At 32.5% G+C, this 15,837-nt stretch overlaps 1 long non-coding RNA gene across 1 annotated transcript; it reads left to right on the top strand.

Annotated features, from left to right (window-relative positions):
• The first annotated feature begins 791 nt into the window (after positions 1–791).
• Positions 792–13,891, top strand: LOC135846323 (uncharacterized). Its single transcript, XR_010558949.1, has 4 exons — positions 792–999; positions 1,540–1,679; positions 1,757–1,922; positions 2,020–13,891. It is a non-coding gene; the product is annotated as an uncharacterized LOC135846323 (long non-coding RNA).
• The last annotated feature ends 1,946 nt before the right edge of the window (positions 13,892–15,837 follow it).

Here is a 15,837-nt window from a genome sequence, read left to right as displayed (position 1 = left end):
AAATTGATGAAAATTACTCACTTTTAGTTGAATTATTCATATTCGGTACATTTCGACATATCACACATCATTATAGTCAAATTTTGAATTTTTCACTGTTTTCACCCCCTTCAGCCCCCACCATTGACCCCCTATGAAAAAAATATTGTCAGACTCGTGATCTACACCCTCAAAAACATACATTTCGACTTATCACACATCATTATAGTCAAATTTTGAATTTTTCGCCCCCTTCACCCCCTCACCCCCCACCCCTACAAAAAAAAACATTGTCAAATTCGTATTCTGCGACGGTGCGACCCCAAAAACATAAGGGAGGATATCATTGTACCATTGTTTTAGAGTTCATTGTAAGTTTTTGAATTACGCCCGTTTTGAGGGTTCTCACAGCCCACTGTGGGGCGTGAATTTTACCTCATATCCGCAGTTTTTGGCGTATAGATAGCTGAGAAAATTTGCAATCGTCATAATGTCGTTATATTTTTCATTTTGATCACTACCTATTTAACCTATTTTTTGAAAAAACGAAAAAACATGCATGATGCGTGCACAACTTACACACGCATCGCAAACGTAGCGTTCAATTTCCTATAAAAATCACTGAAAAAGTGAATAACGATTTTTAGACGCCTCGCATCCCTTTCACCATTTCACGTCACAATGTATAGAATGATACAATCGAAAGTATTCCGGCGAGACAAAGTACATAAAGGGTTGATAAAACAGTAACCCAGATGGCGCCACCACGAACGTAGGAATACGAGCGGTGAACCCTAACGAAATAACATTGTAGTTATCCCGCCTGATGTCGCGATGGTGTGTACAGTGGAGTTTGGTGTTCGTTAAGTCGACCATTTTTTCAAACGAATAGAATAATTGAAATAAAAATGAAAATTAATTAAAAGTAAAGAAATATTTCGAGTTGAAGTGTTACGAAAAGTAGTATTGTCCATGTGGTTAATGCTGAGAAGTATTTACGTGAAGCCAAATGTTAATTCGGTAAGTACTAGAAGAAGTGAATGCCATACCTATTGAATATTTTATAAAAGTCGTTAAAATGGTGGTGCATACGCGAACCCCTCGTATAGTTTTCAACGAATCTTTGTAATCTGTACACGGTGAAGCCATGGATGCGTTACCGTTATATCGATCACAAAAGAGACAATCCGAAAAATCAAAGGGCGAGGTACCTAAATTGGTAAATTTGCGAGGCATAAAGGGCGTAGTACATAGGTAAATTTTCGAGGTATAAAATGGCGAGTACGTGTTGACACAATGACGTATGTGTACGATGTAATTTTTTTTTAATTTCAAGAACTTCTTTTTTAATTGGTAATGTTTTTTCTTCGGTGATATTTTTATTTTTTTCGTTATTGTTTTTTTTTTCATTTTTTGATGCTGTAAGAACTAGATTTCAAAGTGGTAGATTAGATTCTTGCAATTTTTTTTTACGAAAAACGTTGATTAATTTTAAGCTGATTAGGTATTTTGAAAGACGTTTTTTTGAAAGAATTCTTCTCTTGATTTTTTTTACTACAGGTAAAATATGTACGCGCTACAGCCAGTGCCACAATATAGACGTCGTTCTTACTTCTTGCACACCGCTAACTCAGTTACCTAATAATTAATTACGACCTGTTCCTCGAAGAGAAGAAAATATTTGGAAGAAGCATTTTAGAGTAAGAATACCGAATTTTGGTTCGATCATGCGTTTAATTCGTATTCATTGGTTATTCTAACCTCAGTATTTTTTTAGGATTACGAAAATGGAATCTCTTTATTCAAAAGGGCCCAATGTGTTTGATATTTGAAATACGTATTTAACGAAATTCCTCAATAGATGTGGAGGAAAACAGTTGGATCGAGCTTATAGATTTATTCATCTAAGTTTTTGGAACATTGCCCTCCAAAATTTGCCAGAAGTAAGCACTTTTTCATTCAGAATTTATTTACTGAAAAAAATTATGTATTTATGTGTATGTATGACATTTAATTTATCACTAATGTTTCCTGTTTTAGGCCAACATGATATCCGCACTTAGATGTTAGCAGCTGCCGCGAACGTATCTTAATACCGTTTCCCGTTCCGATCTGGCATGGCACTAAAGATGGTACATGACATACCTTATACCTACGAGTATGAAGGTTGGAGGCATAGGCAGCCAAAATATCAGCCACAGATGGTGAAATAATAGATAAATTTTCTAAATATTTTGTATGAGTGACAATATGCTGTATACTTATGTAGTTTTACCTGAAGGTTGTTGCAACTGATATTATCCTTCGTTTAAACACCTCGTGTTTTGATCGTATTTTCAAATCGAGCATATGCTTTGAAATCATGATGAACATTTTGAATGTAAAAATTGTGAGAAAAACACGAAGTTGGCTTGATTTTCGAAACAAATGTAAGTTTTACTTTCAAAACTTGTGGGTGAATAATTTCAAATTTGCCTGTGATAAGTTTCTTCATAAGTATAGGTAGTATTTTTCTTATGCCAGATTGATACAACGGCTCTTGCAACTGTCTCATAGAGTGCAGTTAGCTCTGTGAAAAAAAAATAAGAAAAAAATGAATTATCATTATATTCTTTAGAAAAACATGTTTATTTAGAGATGATGGGGGTTATTGATTCCTAGTATACCTATTTTCTTGCATCAGGCCTAGATCTGATTGAATGCTTAAATGTACCTAATCATTAAAATGAAAAATTATTGAATAAATTCAACACTACACTATACAAAAAATTAATGTAAAAATATTTCATTCGTCTCAATTCCAAGTTGTTGATAATTTTGGAATCTTGATAAAATTCTGTTCCATTTCTTCCTACCTAGTTATCCTTGAAATTTTCTTTAGTTTGATTAATCGTTAATCATTCTACAGAAATCAAATTTAACGAAAGATTAAAAAATTGTCTTACCTTAATGTTTAGTGCTTCTGAAGCAGTTTCTACTAAGATTTCTTTGATACCAGGACAACATGCAACTTCAGAGGAGCATTTATATTAAGTGAGCAAACTGCTAACATAGATATTACAAATAGGTAACGTGTCAGTTTCTTTTCATCTTATATCGGGTTTTATTCTAAACATTTCCATTGTTGTGGTACCAATGACGAATCCTTGATTAGATTTTTTCAAAATGTAGAATGGTATCTTGAGTTCGTACTCACCAAATTTGAGTATCTGCCAAGTGGCACACAAGTGGCTTGTTCAGCATAAAGTCCACCATAGACTCTAGTGTTGTATATGCCATAGCCGAACTGTAATCTAATTTCTAACACTTGTCTTTTTTATTTCAAAAAAATTCAAAAATCTCATTTAATTGATCGCAAATTTCTTGTAAAGTTGTTTTAATAGTCTCTTTATTATTAAAATCAATATTATTCTAAGGTAACTACTGCACAATCTTTAACTGGGTAGATAGCTTAAAATTTAAACCCTTAATAATTGTCCTATAATACAATGATAAGCATTTCTTAAATTCCCTTCATACTTCTTCATTAGGAATTTGTGTAGAAGTTTTTTTAGATCTTTGTTGATTTTTGAAAATGTAAGATAACCTTGTTCTTGCAAAAAATTGAACAATAAGCTGATATTACTGAGCTCAACATTTGGGTGTTCACTGAGCTACTTTTTAGTTCTACTATTTGGCTCACGTGTACATTTTCAAATAGATCAATTTTACAGCATTATCATTCTTACTCAACAGTTTCATAATCCAAAATTGTATTACTGAATTTTTGAAAATAGTAAGCTGTACAGTGATTAATGGGGACAATTTGTAGCCCAACTGACTCCAGATGTGTGTGAAATACGGCTAGTACACATCATTCTACACAATAAATTAAATTAAATGAAATTAAAAATTTATCTTAAAACTAAAAAGAACATACAATAAGATTCATACTGAGTGGATTTGATTTTCCAAATTGTCTAGAATTGATGAACACTTACTCCTATTTATCTAGATTGTTGAATAAAATGGACACAGTTCTTTGCTCAGAACTCATAGTCATACCTGCTAGACTGTGATATGTAGGTAACTGCTATGTAGTCTGGATTGTAATTAAAATTATTAAAAATATGTTAGTGCAATAATTATTATTCAAAATTTGAAAGACTTAATGGGGGTTATTGATTCCTAGTATATTTTCTTGCATCAGGCCTAGATCTGATTGAATACTTAAACGTACCCAATCATTCAAATGAAAAATTATTGAATAAATTCAACGCTACACTGTACAAAAAATTAATGTAAAAATATTTCATTCGTCTCAATTCCATGTTGTCGATAATTTTGGAACTTGATAAAATTCTGTTCCATTATTCTCAGTAATCCTTGAAATTTTCTTTAGTTTGATTAATCATTGATCATTCTACAGAAATCAAATTTAACGAAAGATTAAAAAATTGTCTTACCTTGTTTAGTTCAACTTGTACTTGCCAACAGACTTAGACTCAAAAATCTCATTTAATTGATTGCAAATTTCATGTAACGTTGTTTTCAGCATCTCTTCATTATTAAAATCAATATTATTCCAAGGTACCTACTGCACAATCTTTAACTGGGTAGGTAGCTTAAAATTTAAACTCTTAATAATTTTGCTATAGTACAATGAGGAATGCTTCTTGAATTCCCTTCACACTTCTTCATTAGGAATTTATATAAAAGTTTTTTTTTGATCTTTGTTGATTTTTTGAAAATGTAAGATAACCTTGTTCTTGCAAAAAATTGAACAATAAGCTGAGATTATTGAGCTCATCATTTGGGTGTTCACTGAGCTACTTTAATTCTACTATTTGGCTCACATGTACATTTTCAAATAGATCAATTTTACAGCATTATCATTCTCACTCAACAGTTTCATAATGTAAGATTTTATCACTGAACTTACAAAAACAGTAAGCTGCATATTGATTAATGGGGACAATTTATTGTAGCCCAACCAACTCCAGATGTGTGTGAAATACGGCTAGTACACATCATTCTATAGAAATTAAATTAAATTAAAAATATCTTAAAACAAAAAAAAACATGAAGTAAAATTCCTACTCAGTGGATTTGATTTTCTAAATTGTCTAGAATTGATGAACACTTAATTCTATCAATCTAGATTGTTGAATAAAACAGACACAGTTGTTCTTGCTCAGAACTCATAACCATACCTGCTAGAATGCGATATGTAGGTAACCGCTATGTTGTCTGGGTTGTAATTAAAACGATTAAAATAATGTTAGAATGAAATTGATAGGTCAAAATTTTTTTCACATTTCACAAAAATCTGGATTCTTGAAAAATTTTCCGGTGGAACGTTGTGATGTGATTTATTTTTAATACAGAAAAGTGCTACCGTTTTTGAATCGATCGAGACATTTTAGTACCTAGGTAATTATTCAAGGTACTTATAGTTATGATTTTTCAAAGTTCAAAGTTATAGGGTAGCCTAATATGGACTACCTGTACATTTGCTATGGATTTGACAATTTCAAGTTGAAGTAGTCCATATTAGGGACCCTAAATTAACTTTTCAAATTTTGACTCTTTTCAGGAAAAAAATTATTTTGAGCCACTTGGAATTTACTCTTATTGTCTTAATTAAACATATTCTGACGGCATTTCAGCAATTGAACGTATTTTTACAACATTGTAGCCTTTTTTAAAATAAAATTTCAAAGTAGTCCATATTTAAGAACTCAAAATTGAATTTTAAATTTTTGACACTTTTCAGAAAACAATTTTTTTGACCCACTTAAAATTTCTGAAAACTTTTACGTATTTGGTATAATATGATAGTAGACAGATGTAGGTACATTTTAAGCTATCAACGAAATTTTCAGCTCAATTACAGCGGTCACCCCATTCAAAAACAAAAATGTGGTCCATATTGGGCACCCTTATCCTTATTTTCTTGTATCAGGCCCAGATCTGATTGAACACTTAAGGGTAGTCAATAATCATTAAAATGAAAAATTATTGAATAATTCAACACTAGGTACACTACATATACAAAAAATTAATATAAAAATATTTCATTTGTCTCAATTCCAAGTAGTCAACAATTTTGGAATCCTGATATAATTCTGTTCCATTTTTTGCAGTTATGCTTGAAATTTTCTTTAATTTGATTAAGTAATCATTCTACAGAAATAAAATTTAACGAAAGATTAAAAATGTCTTACCATACCTTGTTTAGGAGCATTTATATTTAACTGTTTGCGCACTGCACATATAGGTAAAACATTATGTGATGAACATGAAATCATGCCTCATTTGTCTTTTCTACAGACTCATTGTCAGACTCGAAAATCTCAAGTTTGTTTTAGATCGTTGCTGATTTTAGAAAAAGTAAGATAACCTTGTTCTTGCAAAAAATTGAACAATAAGCTGATATTACTGAGCTCAACATTTGGGTGTTCACTAAGCTACTTTAATTCTACTATTTGGCTCACATGTACATTTTCAAATAGATCAATTTTACATCATTATCATTCTCACTGAACAGTTTCATAATTCAAGATTTTATCACTGAACTTAAAAAAACAGTAAGCTGTACATACAGTGATTAATGGGGACAATTTGTAGCCCAACCAACTCCAGATGTGTGTGAAATATGGCTAGTACACATCATTCTATAGAAATTAAATTAAATTAAAAATGTGTATCTTAAAACAAAAAAACCTGAAGTAAAATTCCTACTGAGTGCCAGAGTGGATTTAATTTTCTAAATTGTCTAGAATTGATGAACACTTAATTCTATTTATCTAGATTGTTGAATAAAACAGACACTCAACGCCTGTGATAAGCTTCTTCATTTTATCTTTCTTATGTAAGATTAATACTCGTACAACGGCTCCTGCAGCTGTCTCATAGAGTGCAGCTAGCTCTGTGAAAAAAAAATGAGAAAAAAATGAATCATTATTTATTTATTCTTTAGAAAAACATGTTTATTTAGAGATGATGAGTTGTTGATTCCTAGTATACTTAGGGGCCCAGATCTGATTGAATACTTAAGAGTAATCAATAATCATTAAAATGAAAAAATTATTGAATAATTCAATACTACACTATAAGTACAAAAAATTGATAAATATTTCATTTATCTCAATTCCCAGTTGTCAAAAATTTTGGAATCCTGATATAATTCTATTCCATTTTTTCAGTTATCCTTGAAATTTTCTTTAGTTTGATTAATCATACTACAGAAATCAAATTTAACGAAAGGTTGAAAACGTCTTACCTTATTTAGTGCTATGTTAAAAAAAGTAAGATAACCTTGTTCTTGCAAAAAATTGAACAATAAGCTGATATTACTGAGCTCAATATTTGGGTGTTCACTGAGCTACCGTAAGTCTTTAATTCTACTATATGGCTCATGTGTACATTTTCAAATAGATCAATTTTACAGCATTATCATTCTCACTCAGTTTCATAATCCAAAATTTTATCACTGAACTTACAAAAACAGTAAGCCGCACAGAGATTAGTGGGAACAATTTGTAGCCCAACTGACTCCAGATGTGTGTGAAATACGGCTAGTACACATCATTCTATATAAATTACTTAAATTAAATTAAGTAAAAATATCTTAAAACAAAAAAAACTTAAAGTAAGATTCCTACTGAGAGGATTTGATTTTCTAAATTGTCTAGAATTGATGAACACTTAATTCTATCCATCTAGATTGTTGAATAAAACAGACACAGTTGTTCTTTGCTCAGAACTCATAGCCATATCTGCTAGAATGTGATATGTAGGTAACTGCTATGTTGTCTGGGTTGTAATTAAAATTATTAAAAATATGTTAGTGTAATAATTTTTATTCAAAATTTGAAATGCTTACCTACCTAATCCTTCTTTGGGATTTTTTTGTACTCCAGGATAAGCCTGAAATTAGGTTTTAGCAATAACAGGTCCAACCTTTGGGTGTCCTTTTTATCAGACCTGATTTCCAAATAACATTTGAACAATGCAATATTGTTATGAAAATAATGTGATTGTATGTAATGTAGATAGCTTAGTTTTATGAACATAAATTACACAATAATAATTAATAGTGATATTGTATCTGTTAAAGTGATAATTTCTTACACTTTCACCTATGTGAATGCTTGTTCTATTTTCTAACACAAAACTGAATTCAAAGGTGATTTTTTTTACTTATAATGTAGGGCAGGTCAGGAGAATCAAACTTAAAATCATTACAGCTCAATAACTGAGGGACTTTTTTGTAAAACTTGGGATTTTATTAGTTTTTGGATAGTCTGTAACAAAAATGATGAATAATGATTGTTTTCTAAATTGAGAAGAGAAGTAATGTTTTTCTAAGTTGGAAACACTGTGTACCAAAAAACAAAGTACACAGAGTACTACCTTACAGAGATTAGATCCTGCCTCCTGGACTTTACTGCTTCATTCATTTTATTCTTTCTAGAGCTACATCCTGCATTCTAGACATCCTGTTTTAATTCGAATAAATCAATTACCTACTTCAGGCAATCTAATTATGCTATGCGATCTTCCCAAAGTGGTTGTACTTAGTTCAAGTGATGTGCTCATAGAAGGATTACTTCTAAACCTAGGTACATCCAGTATAACAATATAGAGATTAGGTACTATATTAAATTTCAGTTAGGTAAATAGGTACTAGGATGTGGCAGTCTTCCTCATGCTAAAATAGAGATGAATGATTTCTAGTATTTTTTCTTGTATTTTTGGCACAGTTTTAATAGAATAAGGATAATTATATAAATAAAGAAAGTATTAAATAATTCAACATTATGCAAACAATTCACATAAAAATATTCAATTTCACATGACACCAAAATGGTAGTCATTTTCTGAGATTACCTATAGGTACTACAGTTGTAATTATTTTATCTTTAGTAAATTTACAAAACAGCGAAAACAGACCTAGGAATTGAGTGGGGAAAAACTTTGATAAAATCCACTTTCTGGGAGTACCTGTGTAATGCTAAATGATCAATTCATCTCTTTCATCAAAGATTATCAGCAGCTCAACTGATTCAGAATTGATGAAATCCACTTTCTGGGTGTACCTAGTACCTACCTGTGATAACATTACACAGGTACACCCAGAAAGTGGATTTTATCAGTTCTAAACCAGTTGAGCTGCTGATAATCTTTGATGAAAGAGATGAGTTGGTCAATTTTATTATCCTTGATTTTTTTTTAAATATTTGGCCATCATACCATATTTCTTCTGTGATCTGCATTGTTTTTCCAATATAAATTTGTGGCCTTGAATGAGCTATGTAAGTAACAGTGAGAAGCATACATGATCGACATCTAAAGTTGAATTGCCAACTGGGCTTACCATAAAGATTAAAGCTTGAAACAAAAGTTGTGGAGTATGAAAAATTGAACTACTTTTGCTAATTAAGTTTTCAAACTCGTTTATGAGTCTGCAACCAGTTATTAAAAATTGCCTATTGGCAAATTAATGAACTAGTTTCAAAATCCAATTAATGAAAATAGTTGAATATTCACTCTCTATTGCTTTCATTTCAAGCTTTTTTCTCAATCTCCAATTTTTAGGTGATTGCCAAAAACTGATTGCTTAAATGTGAACCAATGAATTGGTTTCAAATTGTAATCAGACAGACAACAGAACAACTTGTATTTTGAGGTTTTTTCATTTCAATCTCCAACTTTTGGGTAGTTTTTGATAACTAGTTTCAAATTAAAGAAGCAGTTTCAAAAAATCCAATGTTTAGCCATTCTTTTATGCGGCAAATATAGCTTGTAAATTGTTCTATATAGTTGAATTAAATTTAACAAAAAATTAAAAATGTCTTGAAACAAAAAACAGCAAAGGAAAATTACTTACTTATTCCTATAGAATCTTGATAGTGATGTCAGCATGACCATGAAAAATAATAACGCAATAAGTACATATTATCCATACCACTTAGGTAGGGCTCATCATATGTTTCCTCCTACAAGAATAGGACTCACCTAAAAACTGATAGGAAAATCCATCCCAATGCATACAACCTTCTATCCAGATGAACAAATGCTTCTCCACCAAAAGTATAAAAACTTTGGCATTAGTAGACGTTTCACAGATTATTTCTGAGAAATTACAGTGTGAAACACCTAGGCCAGAACTTGTGAATTCTATCCCATTGTCAAACTTCAAAAAAGAATCTTGCAGGGAATCCATCTGCAAAAATAATATAATTTCAAAGTATTTCTGATCAATATGTGATATATTAAGTATTTAGAAATAATTCTGGCTTTTGATTACATAGAACTTTTCATTAATCATTTTTTGTTCAAATAATGCTCTTCAAAATGAACACTTATTTAATTTATAATCATAAAGTTTTTTATTATTTTTCATTTTTATACGTACACTACATAGCCTGTGGGTGTGTACAAATTACAATTTACAAGTAGGTACATTAGATTAGGTGGTTTGAATCACTAGTATCTTCTGTTGATTTTAACTATGATAGGGTGCCTATATTTATAAATTATATTTTTATCATATTAAAATATTGAACAGTAAACATTACCTTACCATTTTGGTTGCATATTAGAAATTATTGTTATCATTTCTTTTATAGTAGATAGGATGAAAACTTATTTAGTGTACCTATAGAAAAATGAAAAATTACAATGGGACCTCCCACGAAAACAAACAAACAGATCCTTTGGATGGCCGGTGGATTTGGAGTATAGGGCAAAACGCGAATTTCAGGTTGCATACTTGCACCCTTGGTTTTGTGGGCTAAACCTTACAAGTCTAGCTGTAAACAATGCCGTTTACTTCTACATTTCAGCTCGTCAAGTCACTTTTCTCGAGGAAGGCCTTTGCGGATTTCAAAAAATGTAGTACCGTTGGAAAGAGGACAAAATCCTCTACAATTTAGAGCCATAAAATAATGGGGTCCTCGAGATGGTTTAAAAGTTCTGTCGCCTCAAAGTTCAAAGTGTACAGAAAAATATGTTGAATTGGCTACATTTTTCAGCTCGTTAAGTCAATTTCCTCAAGGAAGACCTTTGAGGATTTCAAAAAATGTAGTACCGTTGGAAAGAGGACAAAATCCTCTACAATTTAGAGCCATAAAATAATGGGGTACTCGAGATGGTTTAAAAGTTCTGTCGCCTCAAAGTTCAAAGTGTACAGAAAAATATGTTGAATTGGCTACATTTTTCAGCTCGTTAAGTCAATTTCCTCAAGGAAGACCTTTGAGGATTTCAAAAAATGTAGTACCGTTGGAAAGAGGACAAAATCCTCTACAATTTAGAGCCATAAAATAATGGGGTACTCGAGATGGTTTAAAAGTTCTGTCGCCTCAAAGTTCAAAGTGTACAGAAAAATATGTTGAATTGGCTACATTTTTCAGCTCGTTAAGTCAATTTCCTCAAGGAAGACCTTTGAGGATTTCAAAAAATTTATTACCTTTGGAAAGGGCACAAATTTCTCTGCAATTTAGAGCCATAAAATAATGGGGTCCTCGAGATGGTTTAAAAGTTCTGTCGCCTCAAAGTTCAAAGTGTACAGAAAAATATGTTGAATTGGCTACATTTTTCAGCTCGTTAAGTCAATTTCCTCAAGGAAGACCTTTGAGGATTTCAAAAAATTTATTACCGTTGGAAAGGGCACAAATTTCTCTACAATTTAGAGCCATAAAATAATGGGGTCCTCGAGATGGTTTAAAAGTTCTGTCGCCTCAAAGTTCAAAGTGTACAGAAAAATATGTTGAATTGGCTACATTTTTCAGCTCGTTAAGTCAATTTTCTCAAGAAAGACTTTTGAGGATTTCAAAAAATGTAGTACCGTTGGAAAGAGGACAAAATCCTCTACAATTTAGAGCCATAAAATAATGGGGACCTCGAGATGGTTTAAAAGTTCTGTCACCTCAAAGTTCAAAGTGTACAGAAAAATATGTTGAATTGGCTACATTTTTCAGCTCGTTAAGTCAATTTCCTCAAGGAAGACCTTTGAGGATTTTAAAAAATTTATTACCGTTGGAAAGGGCACAAATTTCTCTACAATTTAGAGCCATAAAATAATATGGTCCTCGAGATGGTTTAAAAGTTCTAATGCCTCAAAGTGCAAAGCTGACAGAACAATGAGTTGAATTTTGCCGCATTTTTCTGCTCCTTAAGTCAATTTTCTCTAGGAAGACCTTTGAGGATTTCAAAAAATTTATTACCGTTGGAAAGGGCACAAATTTCTCTACAATTTAGAGCCATAAAATAATGGGATCCTCGAGATGGTTTGAAAGTTTTGGCATATCAAAATGCAAAGTGGACAGAACAATCACTAGCATGTAGCCCACAATATGTAAGGGGAATCAAGAGATACCACCATTTATACACCTTGTGACGTCAGGGCGTTTTGCCCTATAGACATTGTACCTGGGGGAAGACAACGAACTAGCGGCCATATTGGCTAAATTATGTGTGTCATGCCAATTTATCCCGCTGGGTGCTCTTGGCTGCGCTGATGTCGAATTCTTGAACAATACCATGCCATGCGAAGTACAGCGCGCGCAGCCAAGAGCGTCCGCTACCATCCCTCTTCCCCATTGCCTGCAAACTGACGTACAGCGCAGCCAAAAGCACCCAGCGGGAGAAATTGCCATGACACAAGATTTTACTACTGTCCCTTTTCCCCTTTGCCTGCAGTTCGGTGTCTTACCCAGAGGGCACAGGTACAGTGTCTATAATTTGGAGAATTGAATTCACAGGCCTGTATAACAGGATCCTGATTAATTGGCGGCTTGCGAATTTGGGGAAGCAAATTCACAAGCTGCATACCTAATATATGTATATGCTGATGCTCGGCCAGTGGCTGGTGGAGATCGGGATCATATTTCAAACAGCAGTTTTGATTGCTATTCGCACACGAGTTGACCCTCTCAAGGGTTGGCTTGTGGCTAATAAGCAATTTTTATTAAGCAATTTTTATAAAAATGAAGGTAACTAAGTTTCCTGTATTGGACGACTACATTTAGCCTCAAATTGTGAGGTTGAATCTCACCGTCACACTTATTAACATTTACATGGGTGGAATAATATGAAAAAAAAATTACATATAGGTACCTACAGTATCTACATATATGTTATAATACCTATCCATTAAAAATTAAGTTTTAAAAAACATGTTGATCTTTGATGAAAGAGTTTGGTCATTATGGTCTTAGTTGTTTTTTTAAAAATTATTATCTATAATTTAACCAAGGTAACCTATTTCTTCTTTGATCTGCCTTGTTTTCCTATTATAAATGACTAATTCTTGATTATGAAAATTTTTGAAAAAATATTTGAGATGGCCAACCAGAAGCTATTGTAGTTTTTGAATTTTTGGAGGATTTGAAACTGGCAACTATGCGATTTGCCATTGAAAAAGTGTGGCAACACTACCGAATATTCTCTCGTCATTATATGTTGTTTGTAATATAATTGTAGGTATGTATAAGCCTATTTAATGTCTTATGCGGCGTATGTGTTATGCTTACGATGTAAATTTTCCGAATATACCTACTTGCAATGCATTCAGTTTTTTTTAAAAACAGCCCCTAATGAGATTACATTGGTACCATAACGTTGCATATTCTGTATGATTTATTGAATATCTGTGATCAATTTATAAAATACTGCGTATTTCGATTGATGTCTTATATGTATGTGTAGAATACAAGTTATTTTTTATTAAAGAAGAATCTGCTATCGTGCATTCAGTGCATGTAGGTACAATGGTACATGATTATTATTAATTTATATAATACATTTATGTTCATTTTTTCAAAAATTTGTGAAATTCGTATTTTTTTTCAACACAATGTATGAAATGTGTACTCTTGTTGTTTTCAGTGAAAACGAAATAAATTACAAGCATTTTAGTGATAAATTTTGTTATGTGTATTCATTTAACAAAGTTCAATATCGAGCAGCTGTATTGTGAAATCCGAAGAACGTTTGGTTCAAATTTTCAGCCTTTCAGGGTAAAAACTTCCGAAGTGCTTATTTGGTGTGCTTCTCCAGCCAATAGGAACGGTACCACCCATCAAAAATAACCTTAGGGATCTTGGAGGATGGCAAAATTCAAATTGTGAGTTGTTACCATCCCTAAGGATGTGAACATCCAATACGATTATTCCGCAAATTACTCATATCAAATAAGTTGAATGACACTGACGTCGAAAAGATCAGATGAATAATTTTTTTGAAAGATTTGACGATTGACGCCCTGATAAATGATCACTTTTTTCTCGGAAGTTTTTTTTGTTGTGGCCCAATTTTCAGGTTAGAAGTGTTCCTTTCTCTTTTCAGAATCTATAGGTTTTTGAAAATTGTACGAATTCATTCCTTCATCGTGAAGAAAAATATTCACGAAAATAGAAAACGAATAGGTAAAGCACCCGGACCTAGAGCAGATTGGTGAAACGAAGAATTAAAATGAGTCGTCGAATTTTTTGCGCTACCTGTGATAACGTAAGGTAATTTGGAAATGACGAATTGAACGGGTGAATGATGTCGACGAATAGTACAAAAGCATTGTCACTTGATGAAGGTTCTTTTACACCGTGTTATCGTAATTTCAAAGCATTTGAGATAACGCAACCTTTTCCTGCAGTTTGCAGAAGCTGCAGGTTGTAAGTATTGAACTTATAACTTCGATTTCTGTTGATTTGATGAACTATTTTTCACTGATCCATAAGCTTTTTTGCTGGTTCCGTTGCACAAAAAACATATAATTTTAAAGTTTTAAAGATGATCCATTTGAAGGAAAAATTTGAAAATGACTTAAGATGAATGCAACCAGCGAGTCGATCGTGAAACCGTGACTTGATTGAACAATATTATTTGATTCCATACGAAAACGATCCACCATTCTGACCATATTAGGATCATACCACCAGTCATTTGTATTTAAAAGCCAAGTGAAAAACAGCTGCCATTGGTGACGTTTTTCTTGATGATATGATGAACTCAGATTCATACTTAGACTCACCTATTCACCTGACAAAAAAGGAACCTCTTGAGATGTCACACTCCGATTTGAACGGGACCGCGATTTTTGGAAAGAGCATAGTTTAAAACCCCCAAAACCAAATTTTCAACTGCCCAAGTACCTAAATTTTTCGATTTTTAGCGAATTTACGAAAATTCAAAATTGACTGTTTTTAGCGATTTATGCTTTTCTTAAAAGTACGTACTTGATCAATAAAAATGGTCAAAATAAGTCCCAAAACTAATATTAATTTCCCAAATCCAAATTTTACCATTTCCAGCCATTCTGGAGCCTCCAGCACGATTTTTCAATTTCTCCAGAATTTTGAATTAGCTTCAGAAGGCGTGAATATGAATTTGGGCAGGTAAAAACCGAGTTGTATATTACACGCGACCTGTTTAACGAGTTTATCCACATTTGAGCCGATTTTGAGAGTGACACCTCAAAAGAGGTTTTTTGACTAGCTTTTATCAAAGTTAAAAAATCCAGAAAATCTAGTTTAGTTACCTACTCCCAAAATCGACTCAAATGTGGATAAACTCATTGAACAGGTCGAGTATAGTACACAACTCGATTTTTAGCTGCCCAACTGCATATTCACGCGTTCTGGAGCAAATTCAAAATTCTGGAGAAATTGAAAAATAGCGCTGGAGGCTCCAGAATGGCTGGAAATTGTGAAATTAGGATTTGGGGGGTTAGTTTTGGACAAAATACAACGATTCGCGTGAATTTCAAAAATTTCCACACAAACGGAAAACTTTTGATTTTGAAAAAAGCTTGTCAAAAAACCTCTTTTGAGGTGTCACTCTCAAAATCGGCTCAAATGTGGATAAACTCGTTTG

This window comes from Planococcus citri, chromosome 5 (genome assembly GCF_950023065.1).
Source record: "Planococcus citri chromosome 5, ihPlaCitr1.1, whole genome shotgun sequence".
Taxonomy (NCBI): Eukaryota; Metazoa; Arthropoda; class Insecta; order Hemiptera; family Pseudococcidae; genus Planococcus; species Planococcus citri.
Note: the sequence above shows the minus strand (reverse complement) of the source record. Positions and strands in the feature narration are given on the sequence as shown.